Source organism: Fistularia commersonii, chromosome 28, assembly GCF_037954325.1.
Source record: "Fistularia commersonii isolate RoL2024-O1a breed Wild chromosome 28, RoL_Fcom_v1.0, whole genome shotgun sequence".
Lineage (NCBI taxonomy): Eukaryota > Metazoa > Chordata > Actinopteri > Syngnathiformes > Fistulariidae > Fistularia > Fistularia commersonii.
This window is the reverse complement of record NC_141311.1, coordinates 6,356,306-6,383,676: the sequence shown is the minus strand read 5'-3', so window position 1 is coordinate 6,383,676 and position 27,371 is coordinate 6,356,306. Positions and strand designations below refer to the sequence as shown.

The 27,371-nt window shown below is 40.8% G+C and overlaps 1 protein-coding gene across 1 annotated transcript in view; it reads right to left on the bottom strand.

The window, feature by feature from the left end:
- Positions 1 to 26,799, bottom strand: part of elfn1a (extracellular leucine-rich repeat and fibronectin type III domain containing 1a) — a 70,699-nt gene extending 43,900 nt beyond the window's left edge. The window contains exon 1 of the mRNA XM_086176526.1: positions 26,759 to 26,799. The gene's annotated coding sequence lies outside the window, so the exon portion shown is untranslated. The remainder of the gene's footprint in view (positions 1 to 26,758) is intronic.
- Positions 26,800 to 27,371: the final 572 nt, after the last annotated feature.

The window sequence follows — 27,371 nt, the reverse complement described above, 5'->3', positions numbered from 1 at the left end:
CGGTGCCAGGGCGGAGGGTGTGATAATTGCACTTCAACAATCCCGCCTGCAAGAAGTGGTGAGTTCAGAGAAGCAGCCCCTTCTTACTGGGGAAGAATCATCCCGAGTGCCATAAACATATGCAAATAACCCTGAGAAGAGATGCTGAGTGAAGTGACAAAGAGCCTCATTCAGCAGCTTTGCCTGTGATTGTAACAAGTGTTAAGAAACATCTATTGTTACCATGGTGATATTTTAACAGTCTGTTCAGGGTGTAGAATTTTTCAAAATTGAAGCTTTAGAGCAAATATTCTTCAAGTATTTTTAGAGCTCGGCCCACGGGCCATGGCCTTTCTCAAATGCCTTTTTGTCTAATGATTGTCAATTTGCGGTCATTTATTTCATGATGTTCTTCTCCCTGCCATCAGCAGAAAGGTCTGAGATTGTCAGAGCCCACAAATAAACAAGTGCTTAGTACTCAACGTTCAAGAAGATATTATCATACTAAATATGTGATCATGCGACAACACAATAGCGTTACGGCTGGAAATAAAATCTCACTGGAGATTGTAGTTTCTAACTTAAAGATTTCTCCAGAGGTCTGGGGAACAATTCCTCTCAGAAGTCTACTATGAGTCAAAGTACTATCAGTTTCAATTTTTTTTGTTTTTTTCTCGCAAGCTTTGATTCTTATATTGATTTTCCCCATGGGTATATTTTTCTCGTTGTGTTTTCAGAAAAATTGACTTGATGGGATGTGGCCTTGCGGTGCAGTGTTTGCATTGATAAATCAATCTATCCTGGAGAATGTGGCAAAAATGCTTTAATTTTTTTTATTGTAGGACATTTCATTCCAGAAAATAATAGTTGCTCACCCAGGTACACCGTAACCACTGATGTTCTAGCTATTTTAAGAACATTTACATAATATGTGAAGACTACAGAAGAAGTATATTTTCACTACATCGTAGATTTATTCACACCGATCAAACCTTTTTTATATTAACGTGAAATAATATTTCATACATTTAGCATCTGAGGATTTTGAATCAATGCATCACTAAGGTGGACTTCAGTGAAAAATAGAATTGAAGGAAAGAGGCTTCCGCTCTTAATGTAGAGATTTACCTTATTTTGATTGACAGGCACCACGTTTTGAGAGGATTTCAGAGATGAACATTTCCTGTGTTTTTAAGGAATATAGTTGATCTGGATTTATTTCATATGTTATTATTTTTTTGGAGGAAGTCTCCTTCTAGTGTGGACCGCGATGACAAACAATGCTTTGCATTCTACATGCCTGGTATTCTATATCCACTTTCCAGGGGGAAGAAACATGTCACAAATAGACTTGACACATTTATATTTCAACTATTCCCTCACAGATACATGACCACTTGCCAGCCTTTGGTTTATCTGTTCATCTGAATCCCACATCCAATAACCTACTCACGCTGATATATAACATTTATCTAATTACTCTATTCAATCAAATGGTCAGTGACTATATTTCGGTCTCAGCGGTCTGGGGTAAAAATGCAGAGCAGAGCACACTGACACGTTGCAGCTGTTTTGTGATACATCATTGTGTTGTTCAGACTTCTATTATGTCTGTTTGATGCTCCACCTGATAGGTTTCCACACAATGAGGAATCATAATGAATGGCTGCATAAATTGACGGGACATGCTTCTTTTTTTAAAGAACCTTTTGTACAAACTAGTAGGAAAACAAATCCAAACCAGCAACATACTCTGGGGAGTACTATCCAAGGAAGTGGTTCAGAAATGGAACATTTTCACACCAGGCAAGCGCAGACTTCAGCTTGTTTCAGGGAGCAGAGAGCTGACTGTCAGTTCAATGAATTGAACAGCTGATCTGTAGGATGAGGTCTGTCTTCTACAAGAGAAGTGAACAACATTATACTTCTGCCTATCTTTCTTTTTACATGAACCCGTTAAACTGCCAAGATGTGGCTGAAAATGATTGGTGTTAGTGACTTGACTTTTTCCCTCCACCCCTGACACACATCCATCACGGCAATGTATTCAGGAAGCCGAGAAGAGATAGGACATGCAGAGCTGTCCTGTGCCTCTGCTTGTGATTGACTCGTGCCTCGGTGCTTCAGAAAGATTCGGAACTGTCAGTCAGTCAGTCTGCGGGCTGCTGTTGCATGACAGGTTTCTTCTTCCACACCGCAGTCCTGCTTTGTCAACTCAATTTGGTGCAAGCGAGCCTAAACATGCGTCACAGTATGAGCCTGTTAGCTCAGCAGGTATGTCACGTCTTTGCATGTTGAAGTTAAACATCCTCTTAAGATCACAAATGATGAGGAATAAGGTTACTTTCCTCCGAGCATCTAGGCGGAAGTGCTGAGATTAAATTCCTCCTGACACGAGGGGACATATTAAATTCAGAGGTGGTGTGAAATGGGGAGAGTTTCAGATGGGAGTTTTTTTTTTCTTTTTTTTTTTTTTTTGTTGAGACAGATCTCAGAGCAGTGGACCAGAATAGCGTCGGACCGGTCGGGCCGAAAATCCTGGAGACCGAGCTGTCACGTCCTGGTCACTCACTTAACCTCTTGATCCTAGGGTTCACTAAAGCAGCTTTCAGCGATTTCTCAGTGAAATTCTACAGTAGGTTTTGGGTCATGAGCAGGGGCTGTTTTAAAGTTTCCCCGGCCATGGCTCTGAGGCACGGGGCAAAGGTGTGTTTTGTTATAAATGTTAAACAAAACATTATTCAATGAAGCTGAAGCACCAGAGAAATTATTCATGTCCCAGGCTTTCATTAGCCAAAAACACGACTTGTTCTCGGAGTTACAACAACAACAACATTTCTCAGTGACAACAGCAGGGCAGTTTGATTTTAGTACCTGAAAAATAAAAAGATACCGCATAAGAAGACATGAAATGCTTGTTGAAATCAAATTAATAAAGAAAGTATCACGATGCACAGAGCTTAGAAGTTGGGTAGAAAATGACTCTTCCAAGAATCTCCTCCAGGAGACTCAGCATGCTGCACATCTAACAAACTAAATACCCCCTCAGTCCATGTTGGTCAGTGTTCCTCTACTGGGAGTCGGGGAGACGGGCTGGATAAACAAACTGAGAGAGAGCAGCCGAGTAGCAGGAGCAGCTCGTACCCCAAGCCTGGGGTGCTGCTTAATGCCTTTGGGGGGCTCAGCAACCACCAGCATTACTTTTTCATCCCTGTTTCAAAATGTTTTGTTATGTAAAGAAAATCCCATATAAACACATCCCTACTGATTTTGACTTATATAAACTATGAAAAACATTAAAGTTTGAAAGTGCAGCTCAAGATACACTCCCCAAATAAAAGCGGGCCATCGTATTTTAAGGTGAAGGTAAATTCCCTTGTAGACCGCCTCGCTGAGCAATGTGATTTTGCCTTTTCTCACAAGGAAAATATTTTCTTTTAGACTCCGCCATGTTAGACTGATTAGTACTACTCTGCCTGCAATTTAGCCAAGATAAAAATAAAAACTTTAAAATAAAAACAAAAACAAACTGTGACCAGATACAATACATAGGTAACCAAGAGGGCTTGGCATTCAAAACCTAACTCTTGAATTAATAATTGCTAATGTATAGATATGTGTGTGTGTGTGTGTTGTGTGTGTGTGTGTGTGTGTGTGTGTGTGTGTATCCATATATTTATATATGTGTGTATATATCTATATGTACCGGTACTCATAAAATGAAGAAATATCCATTCATAATTGGTTCACCTGAAACATATCTGAAATCCTGTATATTTATATATATGTCAACTTTTATATAATTCATAGATGCAATTAGGATGATGTTGCCACGAATGCAACTGTAAGACTCCTCTTGTATTATGGAGCATCCAGTCTGTTTTAGCTGTCTTGTGATGCAATAGATTCGCACCATGAAATCCTCGATGTAGAGCTGAACTTGGGAGTAGGAGGTGAGAGAAAGGCAGAAAAGAACCAGTGTGAATATCAGCATATTATGACTACCTGACATTGACTGCTGCCTCTGTCACAACCTCCTGCTGAAGTTCGTACCCCAAAGATGTTATTCTATGCATGGGACGTGATGTATTATGCAAGTCTGAGAAGAAAAAAAAAATGTCATCGGTATGTGCTTTGCATTTTGTGAAAACAGATAAACCTGAGCGGTAGGTGTTCGACATGACATGAAGTGAAAGGGGGGGGGGGGGGGGGGGGGGGTCCGGACCGCACGGCTTGTGTGCACGCGTCTGATGAGCAACTCAGTGTGTGGCAGAAATCAATTTACAGAAGATAATTGTTCATTTCCAAGGGGAAGAGGAGCAGGCAATCAAAGCCAATGAAAGATTGAGTCTACATCGCTGTACACAAACGACACTAATGGGGGAAAATGATCATCTGCAAATGAATCCAATTATGGACCTTTTATTCTCACAATTCACAAATCTTCACTTTATGCTAAGGGGACAGTTATTTACCAGGCAGATGGTGATGAAATGTTGACCACATCGCAGCTCGCTAATAAACTGGCATCTGTCCGGACGCTGCCGCAGTTCCAAAATGACTGCTAATATATGCCGTCTTGGAATCCGTGTGACTCATGTGGGATTCTGTCACTTTTTTTTTTTCTCAGTTTTCATAAAGTCTGAGTGTTTTCTGTCGCTTCGCCGCTCTCCATTTTCGACAAGTTGTTGTCTTAATGTACCCGCTCCCTCTCCCCCACGTCACTCCATCGTGCTCCTGCTGTTTTCTCAGACTATCAGCCTCCTGCCAAGCCACTTGTCTTGCCACCTGTTTGTTATTGTCACCTGTTTATTAGTTTAGTAGTGTCTTAATTCCATTGCTTATTTCAATCCGTGGAGCCTCCTCTGTTCAGCCTCTGATGTCCGGTAGTTCTTCGCCTCATGTCTCTGCCCTAGATTACTTCTTTGAGTGCAGTTTGTCATCCTGTCTGACTCATACTGGGGCTGCGTTGTGAAAAAGTGTCCAAATGGGACTCGGGAAGCCCCTGTGGCATTTTGGTGAAATCAAAGTTACAGGAAAGATACACTGTTTTTACATCTTAAATATTTCAGTGATGTGTTCGGCTTGAGAGTAGAACAATGTCTTAAACCGTTCTCTACCATGTATTTATAACTTACCCCCACAGACACAGTTCTCAGCACTGAGACTTTATTCATTTTTTTTTTTTTTTTTTTTTTTTTTGCCAAGATGTTGGCAAATTCATTTTCTTTCACACACTGTTAGCCAGGCAACCAGACAAATATGCCAGGATCAGAATTAATTTCCCTCTGCAGATCCATCTGGACCCCCTCCCTATCATTTCGATCACCTGGCTAATCACCCAGAGTTTCACCAAGCAGGGCATGTTGGATGTTCAGACTGGCCAATGGCTGGTGAGGACATTGAATGCCTGAGGCGATGTTTGGGATTCCCAGAGGCGTTTCAGTAAACACAAAATGGCTGCTGCCTGCATCAAAGTGGTTTGAATGACCTAGAGTATTAATTTTGCTCATAATGAATATCAAAAAACCTGCCTGATAATTTCACTTGGAATAAAAGATGCTTAATGCTTCATTTCAGATATTACCTGCTTATCCTGTTTATATTTTTATGGGTTCCTGAGGTGTCACGCATTCCTTCATTTATTACCTGTAACCACTTTTACAAGGTTGTAGGGGATATGGAGCCAATCCAAGCTCACACTGGCCAAGGGGTGAGCTTTAACCTGGACCAGTCGCCAGTTTATCACAAACAGAGGCATCCAACCATTCAGTCTCTCATTCACACCTTTTGAAAATATCTTTGGGTGGGAAGGAATCCGCAAAACCCATGAGGACTAAAGACGTACTGCAGTCGGCAATTGGAGACGAACCATGAAGCTTCTCATCTCAGTGACGGCTAACCATTTCACCACCGATATTCAACCTCCAAATGTTTTCTTTTGTCATATAATTTAGACTGGTTGATGTTTTTTCAACCAATTTAAATCACATAAATGTTTGGTAGGTGATCATTGTTAGCACCTTCCAGAAATTAAAAACGAACTGTGGGAGACAAGTTGAATTTGTCTGCGCAATTTAGTCTTGTGAGCTGTGTAAATCTTCAGATTCACTCAATGACCCGCCAAGTGACATGTACTATATTACTCCTTTGGGTCCAATATAAGGAAAATTTAAATGGCAGTATTTCTGAAACCGCAGTAGATTTTTCCCGCTCCGAGAAAGGTCCCCCAGGCTCGTCCCATTCAGTGAAAAATAAGCTTTCAGCGGCAACATCACCGCTGCTCCACTAACATTAGTGGTGTTAATCAAACATGTTTCTGACAGTCTCAACAAAACTATGGGAAAATGTTTCTAGCAACAGTTTAGTCATTTTTGGGGGGAAATAACCCCCCGCACGCATACCATCTTCTAAATTCAGCTGTTCATTTTATCTAATCTAATTATCAACAATAAAATTAGTTGTCCAAGACTCTTTGCCGACTACTTTCAGGCCCACCTGTCTCCTCTCCTCATAACACAGCTAAACAGACTCAGATGACACCTGTCCAGAGAGCTCAAGCGAGAGGGCCGTGGCTGTAGTGAAGTCGATGGGATTACCAGGGGATTAGGAACAGTTAGTACAATAACAAAATGGCTTGACAAGGACATAGTTACTCTGCTGTGTTCAAGGCTGATAAAGACTGGCAATGTGGATGTGAATTCCCTTGTCACCAACACATGTGCGAATGGTTTGAGCTGTATCTCAGTGGCCAAAGGGTAAAAATCAAAATGTTATTTCATATTTGCATTTGTTCAGGGACATCCAGGGCACATTCAAGGCTCGTTATCACAAAATTCAATCTCGGTTCTTTCTGCACCGAAATATCCTATCCATGCTGGTAGAATTCAACTATCCCCATAAGAACCTGAAAATATTTTTTTAAACAATTCATGCTTAGCCAGGCACAGCGGGGTGTCTGCACACCATTTAAAGAGCAATCAGCCCACTGCTGAAAAGATCCCAGATCCCAGACACCTAACTATGAGATTCTCATCAACAAAACATTAGGCTGGAAGCTGAGAAAAATATGGAAAACATTCATTTGCGGGCTGACTTCTGTCCCCCTGATGACAATTTGTGAGCCATTGTAACCGTAAAGTCACATTTCTTGTTTTTGCGCCATGAGAAGGTCCAATCAGAATGTGTAAAGATGAAAAACTCCATCCAAAAGCCGGAGAACTAACACTTAACTGCTGTGTCATATTGATGCATGACCCACAGCTCTGCCATTGATAATGAAAAGGAGCAGACTTGGATGACTCATAAATAGTTTGTCTGAACTACAGCTCAAGGAGATTTACATTAGTCTGGCAATAAAAAAAAATTAGAAAATTGATCCGAGTGCCAAAAATAGAACATTGTCTAAGCCTCTATGGTACCTTATTTCATATTTTAATCAATTTATTTCTCTATCAGTCTTCAGAGAAACATGCTGTGAATTAGATTAGAGGTCAGGAAATCTCTTTTCATGAATAATGCCAATAAAAGAAAATGTTAGCCGTTGAAGGTCTTCTTATGGAAGAAAAATGGTTGGGAAATGCATCGGAAGATAAGTCTCGGAACAGCTGAGAAATCTGAACAATAAGTCGTCTCGGTGTAAATAGCAGATTTTAATTTCAAAGGTGCAATATGTTATTCTTCAAATTCTTCCGTTTTTCCACATGTTCTTCCTTTGTTCTGATGAAGAGGCTTGCTTCATTTTATCAGTAGGACGCATATTTTAATTACCTCAGGCTTTTGGTTGATCCATTCCCCTTCAGTTACATTTCTCGAAACCAGCGGTTGCTTGTTTTCTTGTACTTTAGATTAAACGCATTTTGAGAGAAGAAGGAATCTTTGTGGTGTGTTGATTAAAGAACGCGTTCCCTTCATGAGGATGTAATTCTGACATAAATGAAGGCAATGGCACAGTTTTCAAATAAATCTTTCCCGGATGGTATTAATAGTGTCTCAGTTGTTTGGTCATTAGGCTAAAAGTTTAAATAGTAACTGTGTTAATCTTGAACACATGCAGCTTCTGATAGGAATGGGGACAGTGACTATAACGACCTGCTTTATGTTTATTTATGCCTATTTATTGTCTCTGTTTTGTGCTGGGTCATAGAAAAATGATCATGCATTTCATAAGTATATGTAAATATAAATATATGTTTAGGAAAAAAATGAAGGGATAGGCCTGATTCTTCTCGGCTTGAGGATGATGTTGACTTCACCACCTTTAGATTTTACACCAAAGGGTATTGATATTGCTTTATCTGTCAAGAAAGAAAATCGATTCAAAATATAAGAAACATGCAAATGTGTAAGCAATTACTTAAGAAAAAAAAGAAAATGTAACACTCGTCTCCACATACTTAGGCTAAAAGCCACAGTCATGGCTGCAGAATCTTTTTTTTTTTGACAGTAACAAGTAACCAAATTTATCAGTAATATTACCTTATTGCAGAGCAAATATATTCATGCCACAATGCACCAGCACTGAATGCAAAAATGTTCACATTATGTTAATGAGCCACACGGAGGACTGTTTTAAGACTTGGTGTTCACTGTGAAACTGGCATCCTTGGAAACAGACAACAGCTGCCGTCATCTGTGAAACCACCTCGTTTCCGCAGCTGTATTTTCTGTCTGTTTTAAAAATCAAGCATTTCTCCTTCATCATTATTTCCTTACAAATTGTTGTAATTGAAATGAGTTTTTCATACATTCTCATACTTGAATACATTATTGAATTTTTGAGGCATTAAATAGAACGTCGATCCATAGAGCCATTTTATGCAGATTAGACATAAACATATATAATGTGTGAGAGTTTCAGTTCAGCACACAGAATACGACTTTCAGTAGCTGTAAAAATAGCCTTTTCGTGTCAGGCTCAGCACAAACAACACAATGGATCCCTAACCTACAACTCTACAGAGAAGATATGCACAGTTTTGAGAGGAGGGGGCCTCTTTTAAAGTGTTTTCTATGTGATATTAGACTGATGTTACTTAGGAAAGCATTATCACGGGGTTGTTTGTTGGATTGCTGGCTCCTCCATTATTCTTGAGCGATTCTCTTTACCAGATACTGAGGTGACAATTAGCATGTTGCAAAATATTGCAAAGTACTTTTTGTATGATTTAAGTATAACAGGGTGATAGAAACACAGCGCATATGCTTTCTTCTTTTGCTCAAGATGGTATTGTGCATGTGCAAGCTAACTACCAGGAAATGGCCTATTGGCCTTTGTATATATTTCCAATTTCCAAAGCCAAATGAGCAGAATGTTTTATCTTCGCTTGAATAACATCAGAAATAGGACATTCTCTTTCGAATTCGCTGTCAACGAAGTGTGGCGAGAGAGATGGGGCTGAATAAAAGCAGGCGGATAGCTCGGCAAGAGGGGTTGCAAAAGGGAGAAGAAAAACAAGAATGTGAAACAAAGGTGAGAGGAGAGATGAGGATCGGGGGTGGGGGGCGCGACGGCAAGAAATGAACAGATGATGACAGTGAGTGCTGCCTGCTCCGTGTGAGCGCATGTGTATGTGGCTCAAGGATAATATGGCCACAGTGGTGGAACACACATCACACTCAACAGGTGGGTCAACAAGGGGCATCTCAAACAGGCAGGCAGGAGCTTATCTTAATTCTGAGGGAGAGAAAATCCAAGATCCCATCCACACTGACTCTGTAATCGATGCTGACAGGTAATTCAGAGGAATACATGGGGGAGTTTACAGCGCGCAAGAGTAGAGGGGCATTTGTCTGGCCTTGGCTGCAACAATCTGTGCAATATACGTGGCAATTCTAATACTGATCCAGATGAACATGTAATTTATACAAAGGGAAAAAAGTCAACAGGTCCACTGATGACAGCTGAGATAGAAAATACATAATACAATGTTCGGAATCTGAATCATAGCGACAAACCACCTGAAAATCAATTTTCCAAGAGAACTGTGATTTTTTTTTTTCCACTCGTGGAAATAGACCATGTAATCTTTCCTTGTGTGGCGAATTTCATGGTTAAGTCAAATGTACGCATGTGACATAATGACATAATGGTGGGGAGAACTTGTGTCACGAAAAAAGTGAAAAACAGTGTTCGATACAGCCCATTCTACTTTCCATGTAATTGCTGAAGCGAAATCCCTTGGCCGAAGTTAGAAGCCGTCACAAATGGGGTTTCAAAATGCTCTAGTCATCTGAACGGCAACCAGTGCCAAAAGTTTTCAGATGGGCAGACAGAGTAAGATAGTCAGCATTCTGTGCATCGATTGCTTAGTTTCAAAAAGACTAACGAACGCATTGTGGCTGAAGCCTTTTTTAACAATTATTTGTTGCATCATTTGAATGCAAATTTTTACCCAGCCGTCAACGTAGCATTGGTTTTTCCACAGTTCCTCTTCTTTATTTATGTATTTTTGTTGGTCATTTTAACCCAAGTCGTTTTCTCTGTTTAATTTCACAAGATCTGTGTAGCAATTACAAGACAACAGCCCAAACACAGTTCTTTGTCTTAGGTTAGGCGTGTTTCACTGAGCAGGTCAGAGAGCTTCTGGAGTTATAATTAAGGACAAGAAAATGCACAGATGTATGTTGCTGTTTCTTGGTAGCAAGTCATTATATCTTTCAACCGCTACTTAAAGCGGAAAACATATTAATTGGTGGTCACAAAGCATACAGCCTATAATTTGCTTTCCTCAATCTTTCAGCTGTGCTGCTAGGCATTTTAATTTTATCTTTTGATATGGATTTTAGTGTTACATTACAATGAGAACACATGGTTGAAAAGTCAATCGTTTAATTTTGTTGTTTCTTTTGTTACTGTTACTTTTTACTTTTCAGTTTTCTCAAAAAATAAAATGAATAAAAGCAGAAGAGAAGTCAAACGGAAATCGGGAGCGTTGAAATGGCACTCTGGAAAGCAATCTGAGCTGCCCTGAGAATAATTGCAAAAACACTTGATTAATTCATGGATGGGCCGTTGTGAAAAATCTGACTTGCCTCCAGTCAATGCATATGGGCGAAACAAAAAAGGGAGTATAATATAAAAACCCATTAGTCAAACCTGTTGGAAAGTCTCATAAGTAGCCGGCCATGGCACTCAACATCATCAGTAATATTCTAACCTGAAAACGATGTGTAGGAAAGGGCGATGAGATCACTGCGAATATTTGTTCACAAGCGATATTCCAAACAGCATGGTAATTATTGTTATAGTAAAAATACACTGCCCATCCCTGCTGTGCTTTTGAGCCACTATTTATATCTAAAATCGCACACATTTATCATTTCAGTAATGTATGGCATTCAGTCATATATCAGAGTTCCATCAGTAATAGCTTTTCCACCGAGATACTTAACGGCAACACTGTTCCAAAACCCATTTTCCCACTATCTAACATCCAGCATATAGATGTCTGACTGAGCTTTAGTTGTTTGCTCCCCAGTCTGTGCTTCTCAACAGCCAAAGTCAATAGAAACCATAGAAGGAGTTAAGTGATCTTGCCATTTGCCCATTTAAGAGTAATGCTGATGTTTAGGGGGGAGGCAGTGCAAGAAATTGAGGCCAAAGCAAGAAGACGAATATGGAGAGATGTGTATGTAGGCTACCGGGGAAGTGTGATGGCTCATGGCTGTGTATCCAGAGCACATTAAAAAGAGACGAGAAGCCTGGTCTAGCTGGTCCCTCAAAGCTGCCACTGGCATCACTCCAGTTTTGTAAAAGGACTTGTTATGTAATTCCGCAAGAGCTTGTTTTCTCATGCTTTGCGATTGCTAGAACCAATATGGTCGTTTAAAAAAAAATCAATTCGGTAAAATCCAGTTTAAAAAAGAAGAAGAAAAGGAAAGAGAAAGAGGGAGTGAGTGTGCAGATGGGATTACTGAGGCATCTTTGAAAATATGTTTTGCAGTGAAACAGAGCAGCATTCTAAGCTGGCTGTTTGTCCTACTATATCGTTGTATAGCATATAGGCAGTATCATTACTGTGTGCACTCGACTTCCCGTCAAACATTCGGAAAAGACACTGATACCGAGACACCGAAAATAAAAGGTCACCGAGAATGGGCCCAGAGCCACAGACAAACTTAGGACATTCCGTTTCCATCGCATTGTCGGTGTCTTACACAACTGGTAACCATGCAACCCCAAGAGGTCCAAGCTTACGTGGTTGGGCATCATATGAATGAAAATGCATCATGATAGGCAGTTTCAGCCACAGCTGAGGAAACCAGCAGACAGGCTTTACGGCGGATATTTTTGATGGAAGGCCCAATGTTTTGGAAGGTTTCTCGCTTCACTTTCAGGATGTTTTTGTAATTAAAATGGAAGAAACTGCAAACAAAGCATAGCGCTTAGATTGGACTCGGACCAGGAAGGGAACTTTTAATATGAATTACGCCTTTTGCAACCGTAGATTGCAGTAATTATAGGAAAAGGGAACTAAAAAAGATGCATTTTCATGAAAATGCTCAACCGCATGACCTCTGCTATGAATTAATTTTGCTCTTTATGACTTGATAATAACATCATGCTAGAAACAAACTTGTCTACGCGTTTGTTATTATGAGAAAAATACAGTGTCATGTGTAGCTAAGTCCCTAATCTCCTCTTACCCAAACAGGCCCATTAAGCTCTTTAAATCCATTTGTAAGAGTTAAATAAGCATCTGACCACCTGAGCAACTCAAAGATCCAAAATGACCTCCTCAGTCTGTTTTGAAAGATCCTCGTATCGTGCCTGAGAAACTATATGAGCTGCACCAGTCATCCGTGTTTCACATTTTTTGGTTGTCACTTTGCAGTTTAATCCTGCATTTTACTAGATCTGAAGATCTAGCCAACGGTTAGTTGGTCTGACTCGTAACTTCTGATGAGAGCAGGAACTCATCTCATCACCTTCAAAATAAAGAGAATCCTGATTTGTCTCGCCCAGGGAACTCCTGCTAACATCCCAACCCCCGCCTCGGTCTAAACACTGGCTGCAGGCCGAGCTGCAGGGACGGCGGCCAAGATCACCTGCAGAACCCGATTCATACCTATTGGCTTTCACCCACTAATATATTCCGATAGAAAGAAAAAATTAAAAGCTTTGATGTATGGGCGGCCACCGGTGAATTACACTTTGGGCTATTTTTCATTTTTAACGACAGAGACATCCTGTAGTCTTTGTATGAAGCTTTGCGGTGACATTGCTTTGAACGCTGTCCACATGAAAGATTTATGCATCACGACACATTTATTTCTCATTCCCATCAAGCTCCTTTCAAACAGTGTGGCAATTAATGTGGAGAAGCTTTGAATGCTCATGTGTTGCATACGTCACGTGCAATCGGCAAAAAGTCTTTCTGCAGTACTTTTTTGAGACCGATGCCTCGTTAAAAGGGTGGCAGTTACAGGATTACAAAGTACGATGTAAAATATTGATGATATATGTAATAATGAAGCACAGAGTCCCTGTACTCATGTAGGCTGTCCTTAAGGTTGTAGTTGCAGGTAATACACATTGGCTCACACTCACTGCTGTCATATACCCTGAATATCTTTGTAATCACAGCTGATCAGTTTAGTGGGAATGCTGAGTATCCTTAAATAGCAAGAATAATGAAAAGTGAAAGACCTAAAAAAAAATTAATTGAAAGCAGAGTGACACTGGCATGAAACACAAGGCGGAAGCATTTAGCAGCACAAATCAGATTAGACATAAAAGGATGCAGTTAGTCAAGCCTGAGCCCCTAATAACAAGCCACGGACCCCCAACATTCACTGAACTGTGCACTTTTCTTCATGCGCTTCCTCTGATGTATGATTTATTCAGTGGTCAAAGTTGATTATAGTCTTTATTCAGGCTCATATCTTAGAAGAGCATGAAGGAAAATTAAATGAAATTTTAACCTCCTTTATGCTGTAATTATGCAATCATTACAAACCTATTTTTAAGATTACATGATTTATTCAAGGGTTTCTCACACACAGTTTTGAGAAAGTATTTATTCCCAATATCAAAAATGAATTATGCCATTAGCAAAACGCATAAATTATATCAGGATGTTTGAATACATTTTGAAAAATTCTTGATTAATGCAAAAAAAAAAAAATCTCTGCTAAAGCATGAAAATGGTTAAGATCATCGATCAATCACGACGGGGTCAACTTGTAGGGCACTTCATGGAAAGCCAGGTCAATGTGTCAATGTGTAAATGTGTAAAATTGATTAATAATGTGCAAAGACAAGACTGGAAAAAACACAGCTTATCATCTTTGCAATGCGTGACAAAACATATGTGCCTCTTTGCAACCCGCCTGGGAGGAGGGACCGGAGGACTTTGCCGAAGGCGGATAGGATTGAAGTCTGACCAGGCACACCCTCAGGGCCAATAGACACTCTGCCCCACAAGGGAGGCCCTGTCAAACATACAGCCTAGCATTCACTCCTACAGCTTATTCCTGCATTTCGTATGACAGTAAACTAAGCGACATGCTGACAAAACTAAATGTTAGTGTTTTAATTGTATCCAGAGTTATCGGCGCATCGGCTGAATCCCAACCGCCGGAAGGATATATTTTACTGCGGCCATAAATACATCGAACTTCATTTGCAGTTGAGCTGATACACAGTGCTATAACATCCGTTTGCTTTTCGAATTATTTCTTTTCACTCACACAATCTACTTGTGCTCAATCCCACTGTGAGGCATTTTCTGCAGTGGGAGGATATTTGCCCTGGCATTCATCACTCAGGTGCCTTTTCTTTATGTATCTAATCAGTTGGAAGAGGTTAAAGTTCCAGGCCGAAGAGAGGAGATGAAAACGCTCTTCTATTTATACACACTACTACACGTGTGCAGCCAGTGCAGCACAAGGACATTTTATTACCTCCAGTTTATTGATGAAAATCCACCGCACCTGGATACATTTTAATATGAGGTGAGCACCTCCCCACCTTTCAATGCAAGTTATTTTCAACCCCCCTATTCCATGAGGCAATACCATTCATCATAAAATTGAATAGTTCCTTGACCATCGGGGCAAAGCGGTTCCTGCTAATATTTCAAATTTTTGATGCAATGATCTTTATATAAAATACAGAGGCACCTGAAGACAAAAGGAACCTTTTCAGGAATGAGTCTTTTCTATTCTTATTTTCCTGTCACTAGAAAGAATTCTCTCTTTATACTCAAGAAACCATAGAGAAGAAAAGCTCGAACCTAATAATTACGGGCCCTCAGGATCAGCAGCAGTACATGGCTTACTGTAGATGGGGTGCTGCATTTGGAGCTCAGAGACTATAATTTAGACTTCTGACATTCTGACATGCATGAGTAAAATGCACTGGTGGTCCGTGCACGTGCGCGGGCAAAAATAGTAGAGATGCTGCAAAAGCACTGTCACAGTAGTGAGATTTGCTTTTTGTGGAATTGTTTTATCCATCCCCATTATTTCCATGGCTTATCTTCCACATAATGCTATCTGTGTTTCACAGATCACAAACGAGCTTCAATGATTTTTTTTTATTTTGTATTTTTTCCCCCCTCTCGAGCCTATGTGAAATTTGCCACTTTTTTTTGGCTGTAGATTGAAAACGTGAAGATTGTTGGCACCTGTATTTTGCCTTAAGTGGTTGAACAGAATCTAAATTCAGACAGGTTATGGCAAGCGCCCAAAATGTTAGACTCCTTCAGCAGGCTTTCTTAGAACAGAATACATTGCAGCTTGTGTTACACTTGTAATTCTGTAAAAACTGCCTGCCACACTTTAATATGACATTTACTACTTCTATTCAGATTTTCTTTGCCCATGATGTACATTATCCCCCATGGTTATTGCTACTCTCTGGTGACATCTATCATGCTGCGATATTGCTTTAATCTTTGAATCCTCATTTTTCAAAATTCACTGCACAGTGCGATGGGAAACCATGTGACTCCAAAATTATTTGTATGGTCAATAATATATGAATCTCTCTTCTCCAAAACCTGCATCAGCTGTCTGCTTAAGCTGTCCCCTGAAAAATTTCCCTGGGTGGAAAAGTTACAGTTCGTCATCCTGGAAGGCCTTCATTGAATTTTTCATGACATAAAACACATCTCCATTATCATTTGTGTCCATCGTCCAACAAATCATCAGCAAAAGATGGATGGCCTGATAATTTTGTTGGAGAGTTTCTTTATTTGGTTTATAATCAATCATCACAATTATTTATGATGCCACAATTATTGCGCTGGCTGCGACGTCAGTGTAAAGTGTGATGTGCACGAGCTGTGTGTGTTCTGCACGCTAATGATGAAAATTCACCATTGAGTGAAGAGTTCACAGAAAAAAATGTGCATATTTCTACAATCTGGACTTAAATAGTAAAATAATTCTGAATATTCCAAGATCTAGACGGTGAGTTTACAAGCTCAGCCTTCCTATTTCCAGGAAGAAAACATGTGTCAGGTGACAGATGAAGACCTGCTTGAGTAAATCATTCTTGCACAAAATCACAGCGTAATTCATGTTGGCAATGTACCAGGCCCACTCATATTTTGAAGACGTTACCCCTTGTGCACATACAAAACAGACGTTGTGAGTTCATCTGACCTTTTGTCTGCACAGGGAAATGGACAGAATCCGTCTTCACGTCCGAAACCCTTGTTTTTCTTTTTTTTTTTTTTTTTTTTTTTTATCATCCGTGGGCGTCCAGCACAGAGAGAACATATTTCCTGTTTCATAAAGACAAGAATCTACTCAAAGAATCCATTGTTTTATTTATTTATTTTTACGATATCACGGTGCGGTCCATCAAATCGCCAGGCATGCTAACCACTTTCATAGTGCTTTGTTTCTCATGGGATATCGAGTGCTCTTGCTAAGGAAGTGGGAAGGCATAATTGGCAAACAGGCTTTAGACATAATCTCCATATTTATTTGAGGAATAGCACCTCACAGGCCTGACAATCTGGCACCCCAGATCCTTTCTCTCTCTCTGCTCTGGTCTCACAGTGGGTGCTCACCAGGCTGAGCTGATTCGCCCTGAAAGACAGCACTGTTTAATGAGGAATGGAGAGCGTTGGGGAAGAGACAACAGGTGGAGTGTCAGATTGATGCTCTGCAGCTGGGGATGGACCGCTTTCCTTGCCAGCTGTCAGCCTGGATAATAATCATTAAAAAAGTATGTTTGTAAAAGTGTTCTTGCTGCCGAGACATTTGTCTGTGATCCCATCAGCTGTTTGAAGAAATAAGTTATATTCACACGATGCTATTCATCTGGCTCTTGTTTCAAGACATCAGCTCTTTGCATGGCAGTTATCCAGGTAAATATTGATATGATACTGATTCTGCTGCAAGCAGCAAGTATGCTGCCAAGAGAGGTATTGCATCTGATCTGAATCATGATCTGTAGTATTTGTTAACAACATTCTCAAAACTTGGCACAATGCAACTTTGACTTCATTGCTCCGGGCAACCAGATAGTGATTTTTTTTTTTTTTTTTTCAGTTGACGTGGCCGAGTTCAGTTATTGCTTTGAAAGTTTGGCCTCACATTCTTGCACTGCAATCAATCTTCTCTGTAAAGGGCACTTTTTTTTTTTTCAAAGTACTGCATCATTTAATCAGTCACAAAGATAGAATCACAAGTGACTCAGAGGTATTCTTTACAAACAACAAGAGTCCTAATTAATTTATCATGTTAGTTGTTTCAAGGTCCCTTATGCAAGTCAGTGTGTAAAGTACTGACACCACGGCCTATTCAAGACTTCATTAAGTAGATGACTGCATAAAAATCAGGCACTTTGAAAAATTTGCATCATATTAAAAGCCATTTGATAGTGTCACTGAACAGTAAGTCAAGTATGCAGCGACACTCTCCAGTTTGAGTGTCATGGTACACTGTGGCCTGCTAATGGTGTGAATACTGGCACATTTTTATAAGTAGATGCTAGTATGTTTGCTCCAAGTTTGGAGTCAGTTTCTATGGTAACAATATCCTCTCAACACTTTTTTCCACTGACAATCTGTAGATTTAAACAGTGTTACTGATTACAATGAAGTATTTCTGTTCGAGCCTGAGAAAAGCCAGGAGATGATATTTGTGAACATGTTGCATTCATGGCGAGGCATATGGGCTAAAATAAGCACATCGGATCAAGAGGCAAAGTACAGCGCAGGCCCGTCAAGATGTTGACGGGCCTGCTTTGAGATTCCTAGCTTCATATAAAGCGACGCGTTGAAAATATATATTGTCAGTTTCTACACTCATGGAGTCAATAGCTGTCCAGAAGTGCGTCATCTTGTTTTTTTTTCCCAAATCTAACTGGCCCTTTATCCACATCATACAATAATCAAGGTCATCAGCAGGTTGCAAAAGCAAAGCATATGGCTGATGTAATTATTGATGAGTCAGTCACCACATTATTTACAACTTGCCTGTCTTGACTGGTGTCGAAAGCAACCGTCTCCTCATTAAATCACGCTCGACTTTGTGCATCCTTTTCCCTGTGATGTTAGACGTTCAGTGGAATGCACTGAAGAAAGTAGAAATGTGGTAACCTCTCTTCATTGTTTTATTTGTAACAATTTGATCAAGACGGTTTGATGAAAATACAATTGCCCTGTAATGAAAAAAAAAAAAAAACGTAACAAAAAAAACGGTGGCTTTGTTTTTTTTCAACATTGTTCATCAGGCAGAAATACAGAACTTCAGTTGTAAAACAGATGCCAGGATTGATCCCAGATAAAAGCCTTCTGCTAGAACAGCCACACAGTGTGTCAGGACACTGTCACTGCAGTCAACATCAACTGAAATTACACATGAAGCATAATTCTGATGCATTTCCGAAATTGCACACACTCACAGACACACACAGACAGACACACAAACACACACACACACACATGCACACACTTATGTATATGATCATTCCCTCAACTCAAGATGATTGGCAACATGTTTGTTTCTATATGATAGAAGCAAGGCCTCGGGTCTCCCCTGATGTAGATTCATATACTCATGCACGTATTGACGATTTATCCCATGTGGCAATATTTTTTTTACTTCAGCCTAAATTCTGAATATGATTGAAACCACAATCATCACATCTTGTTTCCATAACGTGTTATGAGGAGTAGCTGATGCTCAAATATCTGTCACGCCTCATTCTATTCCATTCTATCATTTTCCAGAAGGCTATCACAACAGAGAGACACTGTGGTTTTCACAGTGTTTGGCCATTAGCAAGAAACTGTTTTTTTTTTGTTTTGTTTTGCAACTGCACAAATCATCAGTCAAACAATAGTAAGACAATGTAGTTGTGATGTGAGGAAAGATAAAAAGATGACCTTCACTTCAGAGTGTAGCTGCTACTTTGACCGATCATCTGATTGCTCCTTGTATTCTTGGCTTCACTCGGGATGATTGTACACTTAAAGATTTTGTTCAGTTTAAAGGAGGCCATCAGAGCTGGTGGGAAAAAAAAAGAAAAACAGCACCACAATCAACCCGTTGAGTTAAAAAAAAATAGAGGCATTATTGAGAAACCATAAGTTGACGCTGATTGTAAAGAGGACGGTTTGAATGGCAATGGGCGTCAGCTGGTGTTACTGTGGGTCTGCAGGGCCATCCACTGGTAGACAGCATTAACCGGGGGCTAAATGAGTGGGTACTTGGAAAAAGCTGTCAATATTTGATATAATCCTATGAGCAATGATGACAGAAACAACAGAATCAACAAAACTGCAAGAATTGCCTGAAAGCAGGCATGATGTTAAACATTTCTAAGACCGTAAAGGTGTGTCAAACTGAACACAAGCATGTACGTAGAGGTAAAGATAAACAGATCGAACTTCCCAGTCATCTCATAGATAGCGGACTCATTTGCACCCTGATATCAGACGGTTGTGAATGGATGGGTTTGGGAAAGATACTACAGACTGCCATGCCGTGTAGGTCATGATCCTCCCCTCAACTCGTCAGTAACCTGTAGTTGGCTATCCTGTAACATTTAGGAGGATAATTATCCGTCAAAAGCAACGCTGTGAGCGTCCATATCCCTGCTTACGTTTTTGGCGGTGTCTTACATTTCATCCATTCCATTGTTAGTCACATCAATGTATCACATCATTTGTGTTAATGGGAGCTGGTTGGCGAAGAAACACCCATTAAAAATGAGTTTAAACGGTGTAAAAAGAGATCAATAAAGAAAATAAATCCCACATTTTCCCCTCGGTTTTACAGGTTTCAGCAACACTAAAGGTCAAGTCGAATGAACCGAGAAGCTCCTTTGTTGTTTTTGGTGTTGGTGACTGACGGACGGCCTTTCTGTCGTACACCCCAACAAGCTCAGACGCTGTTTGGGTGACTCATTTGAGAAACTAAATGACACAGAAAAACGAGTGCTGTGTGACTTTACAAGGAAGAAAACCAAAACAAAACAGCAAACTCCTCCAAATGTAACATCTCTTGGTGTCATGTGATGTATAAAACATCATGAAATAAATAGCGGGAGCTCCCTACCCAGAGAGTGGTGTTAATTTACGAAATGATTCGAGACGTTTGAAACGTTCTCCTTATGTACGCTGCATTACGGGTAAACGCTTCCCATTTAAAAATAGTGGATAATGGCTGTCAGGCCACTCAGTGAATTACCATTAAAACTGCGAATACCTTAAAATGAATATATTCAGGTTGAGCTTTCTTTTTTTAAGAGTGGGACATTTCTGGAATTTAAAAGCACAGACTTGGCTGGTAGGAACGTAAATCTGTATGAAAGAGAACGGAGTACAAACTTGACGTCAAAGGATTTAGGAAACAAACTGTTGCCCTTTTATGACTGAAAAAAAAATAATTGTGCTTCCACTTTGTAAAAGGAGCCTCCTGAAGTTACCGGACAGGTGAATACTCCCGGTGCATCATTAGTGCACAAACGCTGTACACTCTGTCTGAGGTAAAATTTGAAAGAAGAGAGGCCATCGATTCTAATGATTTGACTCCCAAAGTATCACCTACTGACCCTCAAATCATTTCCACATCATTTGACGAAAACCGTTTCTAGTATTTGTCGCATGAGGGAGCTGCCTTATTCACCGAGCATCTGTCTCCCTTAAAGGCAATCGGTTCAAATTACATAATTGTTAGGAAACTGCAAACTGTCTAATTATGCTGCATAACCAATAGGTTATCTAATCAACTCCATTCTCTGGCACTATTTAAAAACCGCACTGAAAACGTATATAATTATCAAAACAAAAGTTGTTGCAGCAAAAGGGAGGATGTCAAGTTTGCCTCATAAAAAGGCTTTGATTTTTGATAGACTGACGGCTCACAATCTTCAACATATTTTCTTATTTATTGGATTTCCTTCGTCTTTTCAAAGCTTCTCTTTGGGTTTTAGATTTCCCAGAGGACCCAATTAATGTGATTGGTGTCCTGTCTTTTCAGGGAGAGGGAAGATTTGGGTGTGTGCTTTGCATTTCATGTAACGTGTGTGACTACCACACTGTCTGATCCAGTTATTAAAATCTCACTTTACTTAAAAAAAAAAAAATCTCTGTCACGACAATCAAATCTAGCAAATATATACAAAATGTCACAATACATTCCAAGCTCTCTCAATTGACATCAATACACCCATGGCCTGTGAGCTTTAATTCATGAAAACCCTTGAGCGATTTATGCATTATTTATTAGTTTTCTTTTTATTGAACAGGTAGGCGTGACCCCATTCAAATCATGCAGAGAGATATAGAGATCTCACAATACAGAAGGTGCATCTTTATTGCGTTTGCCCTACAACTCATTCGACGCGATGCCGTATGAGTCGAGCAGGCAGGCGACGCTTTTCGTCTCTGTCGCGATGCCGAATCCAAAAGCAAAGCAATCATCTCATTTCGCGACATAAATGACTTAATGATAGAAACGGGCTATAGACGCTCCCTTTCCGTTATTCCAATGACGGCAAATCTTTGTACTCACTCAGCAAAATTAAAGCAAGGTGTTTCCATGTTATGTACGCCACAGACTGATTGTAATGAGAGTACTTACTGTATGATTTCATACCCATCAGGCCTTTTGTGTGATAGCTGCTTGTTCCTCAAGAGCGAGCTCGGCCACCCCTGAGTCACGTTAGCTGAGGATTGTGCCTAATTCTTGTGAAATCAATCTCTTCACCTGGTGGCAGCGGTGAAATTGGAATGATACGAGTGGCGGTGTGTTCCGTAATGCGACAGTTCGAGGGAAAACCTGACGTGCTTAAGAAGTGCACACTCGAGCCGCGGCAATCGGATTCTTCCATCGCCGGCAACTAAAAGATCTCAGCCAACTCTATCAAGTCAGAGCAAGTTAAAGGGCAAGTGTCATGTCTGTGGCTCTATGCATAATTCCAACTCCTGCCTGCGGGAAAGGATGCAAACTTCCTGTGAGACGGCCGAATGGGGACGGAAATTCAGATTGCGCATTCCATCGGCGTTCAGGTTTTTAAGATCTAGGCCTAACGTGCTTTTGCTTCTTTGCTCGTCACTAGTCACTTTATGCCTATTTATTGTGCTAATATTTTCATTTAATGTAAAGTCTGTCCTTTACATTTAGGGCACTGAAAGCTTGAACATGTCAGTATTTTAAAAAATGCGAAAATTTCCCGCTGATTTTTCATGATTCAAATGTCTTGTTCTGTATCTGTGCAAAAACAAACAAAAAAAAATGTCATTTGTTGTCATCTGTGACTAATTGGAACCCACATTGGGATACAGAGAGATTTTGCTGTGTGCTGCTGAGAGAGGAAAATAAAGAACTGCTAACATCACCCCATGCTTCTTAAATAATTTGGAATAAGTCAATAATTAACACCTATCATTGTTCACCTGCATCTCGAAACAAACTGAACTCCGGCATTTATATGGGAAGTTAAAATTAAAGCCTGCTACATAGTAGTGCCAAAAAGTCACACAGACAGTTTAAACACACACACACACATACACACACACACACAAACCATGATGAACAGCCTATTCTTTCATAATTTGACGTTACAAAGAGCATGAAATTAGCAAAGGCGATCAGGGACTTGTGACACACGCATCCACACACAAACAAAACAAAAGAATCTTCTGAAGTGAGCTTTGACAGAACAGTTATGTATTGCCAGATTTAATGGGCTCTCATACGCAGTATATTCATCATTCAGAGCAGAGCCTGCAGATACAGAGTAATGTTCAATATGCCTTCGCCATTTTGTGGCTCTTGTTTACTTAAGGACTTTGTGGATCAAAAGATGGGCAGCAGGTGGCTCAGGAAATGACACAAAAATGTCCACGGCATCTCACATTCTCAAATAAATAATTACCGATTCCCAATGCGGTTTGATTCATATCCCTGGCTTGATCTCTAAAATCTGTCGATAGTACAGCTCATACCAACTTGATACCTCCTCATATTTAATTTCTATCCCCTAACTTCACAGGCTGAGAAGCTTTTCAAAGACTACATGGAAATCCCCATGCAATTTGTAAGTCTGTATTCTTAGTAAACTGTAATAATCAGGTTATATATGACATAAAATGCCGTATTGCTCTGGTTTCGACACTGATACGCATACAAAATCCAAATAGCTATTGCAATCGCTTCATAAACCTCAAATACCTATGATCCAAGTTGTATTCAGCTCATGTTTTATGAATGTTTTCCAACAAACGTCATATTTGCAAAGATGCTTCTCCGGCCATACGCATTTTTTTTTTGGCGGCAGTTGCGCTTAAGTAACATTTTTAGCCTTATCTTCTTCTTACAGCCTTTATTAGTTATTGGAAATCCACAACCATTTGTCTGCTTTCCTGAATGTTAAGTAACTGTCAATAGCCTTCCCTTTTCATGTCTTGTCCTCAGGCAGAACCACTGATGGGCCTGTCCTTCATGACAGAGAACCCTTCACAAGTTAAAATACTTAAATTAAACATATTTTGAGGGTAAGCGATTCGCTGCCATTTTGAAAAATGGAAAGCGGCTGATAGCTGATAGTAACAGCACCATTTAACAAATAAACAAGTTGAAGTAATTACCCTTAAGCAATTTGCAAACGAGTGATTCAATGTAATTTACTTTAACAAAAATTTTATCATCTTGGCTCTTTGTTTCTAAATTCCGTCATAATACAAGGAGTAGCACATAATATTTGAACATAACACTATTTCTTGCATCAAACACAGACTTATAGCAGAAGAAGTAGCATTTCTCTTTTGTTTTCCCTGTGTGACTAATTTCCGGGCTCCCCTTCATCGTATACTACCGAGAAAAAGTGCTCCAGAGCTTTATCAAACAGGTGAGCGTCACCTGAGACGCACGACAAGATGTGCCGCAGCAACTTCGCAAAATGGCACACACACCGCGCACAACAAAGGGAGTTGTTTAAATGTTAAAGTTGCGAAAAGCTGCAGTGGAAAATATGTCATGCTGCGGTACCGTATGTCTCAGCGCAGGTCCCTTTCCACATTGTTAACCGTATAACAGTGTTTCTGCTTCCACATGACCACATAACTTTTCTAGAACCCCATAGCGGATTTGCATAAAGAGCCTATTGGTGTTTCTGTCTTTTTTTTTTTTTTGTAATTTCCACATCCGTGGGATTGCATAATAACCCGTGGTGTCACCAGTAACCTCGGCACGCGCGCCGACAAAGGCACACAACACAAGGTGGACGGAACGCTATCAACGGGATCAGCCGCCAAGAACTGACTGAGAAAAGGTCGACATCCTTTTTAGCTTGCAATTTGCAAAAGAAAATCATTAGGAAACACCGAGAGGAAATGGCTAATTGAATTCACTAGAGAAGCCCCTGACTGCACTGAATCTGGTGATGATACAGTTATCAATCACACAAGAGATGAACCTGGATCGAAGCTTTTCGTGTCACAGAAGCTGCAAATATCGGGGATTTGAAACCATCTCTAGCTCAGCATTCCTTTGAGCTCTACATAAATAAACGGGCATTTCTCTGTCCGATGCAGAGAAAATCATTTTGTATCACACTAACGCGGTTATGGAGAATTTGTGATGCCTCTGTTCAGGTCATTCACGGCTGTGAAAATTGTAATGCGTGTTTCCATTTCCATTTAGAAAGGTTGGTCACATTTCCAAAACTGCTGTCCCCTTAGGATATCTGTCTCTCTCAAACAGCAATTTATTGAACAGGGCAGCGTCGTCTTTTCCACTCCTCGCCATCACGAGAAGCTGTAATTCTCCCTCAGTATCCTCTGCACGATCTTTCCCCCCTCCTCCTCTCTCTCCCTCTCTTCTCCACAAAGAATCAAGCTAAGGCAACTTGCATACAAAATAGCTGACTCAATCATCCAGCTGCATAATCAAGATAAGGAAGACGGGGACAGGAAAAGGGAAATGTGAAGGCTAATACAAGAGACCACTTTAGCAACAGCAGCAAAACGGAGATGTTTGGAAACAGTGCAACTCCGAGCTTTGAAAGTTGGGAAAGTATGATAGTGATTCACACGGACGGTAAAGGCTAAGCTGGGGGCGGCTCTTCCATATGAAAAGACCAAGGCGAGAACAATCACTTCCAATTAATATTATACCCACAGCGCAGTGCCATCTAACAGACTGTTTTAAGCTTCATATCTTAAATGGTTTCCTGGCTTTAAATGCCTCCAGGATGGTAAAATGAGCACAGGAGTGATACAGCACACCTACACCTAAATACACGGTGCGGCTGAATGGGAAGCCAATGATTTCTTTCTAAAGGCTTGTCATTTCTTTGGCTGTCTCGGGACAGCAGCTGCAAGTTTTATTACAGTTGGCGTTGTTTCAACATACTGCAAAACCTATGCTCTGGATTGTGGAACCCCTCACCCCACACCGCCGCCCACACTTTCCCTTGAGCTTACATAAATATTTATTCATTTGAAGAGGAAAAAGGATTTCACAGCCCCCTTAGCAGTGTGTCTTTTAATCTAACCACCTGCTGACCAAAAAAGAGAAGAAATCAAGGTTTCGGTGAAATTCACCAACATGTCCAGAACGCAAGCACATTGTATGCGTTTCCAAGGCAGATGGCACAGACGCTGCGAAATCCTCAGCTTATCTGAGTGAGACTGCGCAGGGGAAACTGTAAGGACGGTAATGACAGCATTATAGATTAATGCTGCTCATCGGCGGACTCGTTTAGAATGTGCATTTTTGTTTAGTGCGCCGTTTTTCGTGACACGATCGATTCTTTAGCGGCTGTCATTTGGCCACCGTGGTCACGCGTGGGAGGTGGTGGTGGTGGTGGAGGGGGGGGGGGGGGGTGTTCTCGCACCTTGTTCCTCCTGAGATGAATCCCGGTGTATGTAAGAGTTTCCTGTTAGTGAGAGGCGCTTCTGTGGCACAAAGTTGAGCCGGCGGGGAGCTGCGGGGAGCTGCGGGGAGCTGCGGGGAGCTGTCCGCGGTGCTGAACGCACGTCCGCCCAGACAGCCGGGCGGGCTCACACTCGGGGAAGTACTTTTTTCCACGGTGGCAAAATGAACAAACAAATAAATAAATGAATAACTTCTCGGGATAGAGGTTATTTGCGAGACGAAAAGACAAAAATAAAATAAAATCGACGCGATTAGTTTAACGCTATCTCACACGGAAGATGCACTCAAACGCACCATGTAGTTGAATCACAACGGCCATTCCGACACACTAATCCCGACGCCGTGCGAAACGAGAACAGCCTCAAAAACTACGTTTCGTTGCAAAACAAAAGAAAACTGCGATATTTAAAGTACGATATCCGCTTACCTTCCCCGTCGATCGTGGACCAAGAGCTTCTCCTCTCCCCCCTTCCTCCCCCCCTCCACCCCCTCCGCGGCTTCACGGTTCACACCGGGCGTTTTCAAAAAACAAAAAGGGGGATATTTCTGTTGGTTAATACAGAAATTTAAAAAAAAAATCCCAGTTCTGTTTGAAGATGGAAGAAGAAGAGGAAGAAGAAGGAGCTGCGTCTGTCTGCGTCTAAAAGATCCACGCAGTGACTGGATTCTGGGTGTTGAGCCAGAAACTCGCCTTTCCGTGCGCTGAGCAGAACCGGAGCCCTGCCGGGGGGTTTTCTACGGCACCGGGAGCTGACACCGGGGTTTAACTACAATCACGGGAGGCGGGTCGGTAGGTAGACTATTGTATCACTTCGCAAACTGTGAGGAGGAGGGGGAGGAGAGGAAGGGAGCAGGAAGGGAGGAGGGGTGGGGGCACTGAGAGAAAACTGCATGTGGATCCTTCAGACGAAGCCGAGGCAAAGTTTAAATCTCATAATAAGATTGTTTGTCACCGGCGGGCTATAAATGGTGGCGGGTTCAACACAGGAAGGGTAGTGGCAGCTTCCCCCCACGGTGAACACAAAAAAATATAATAAAAA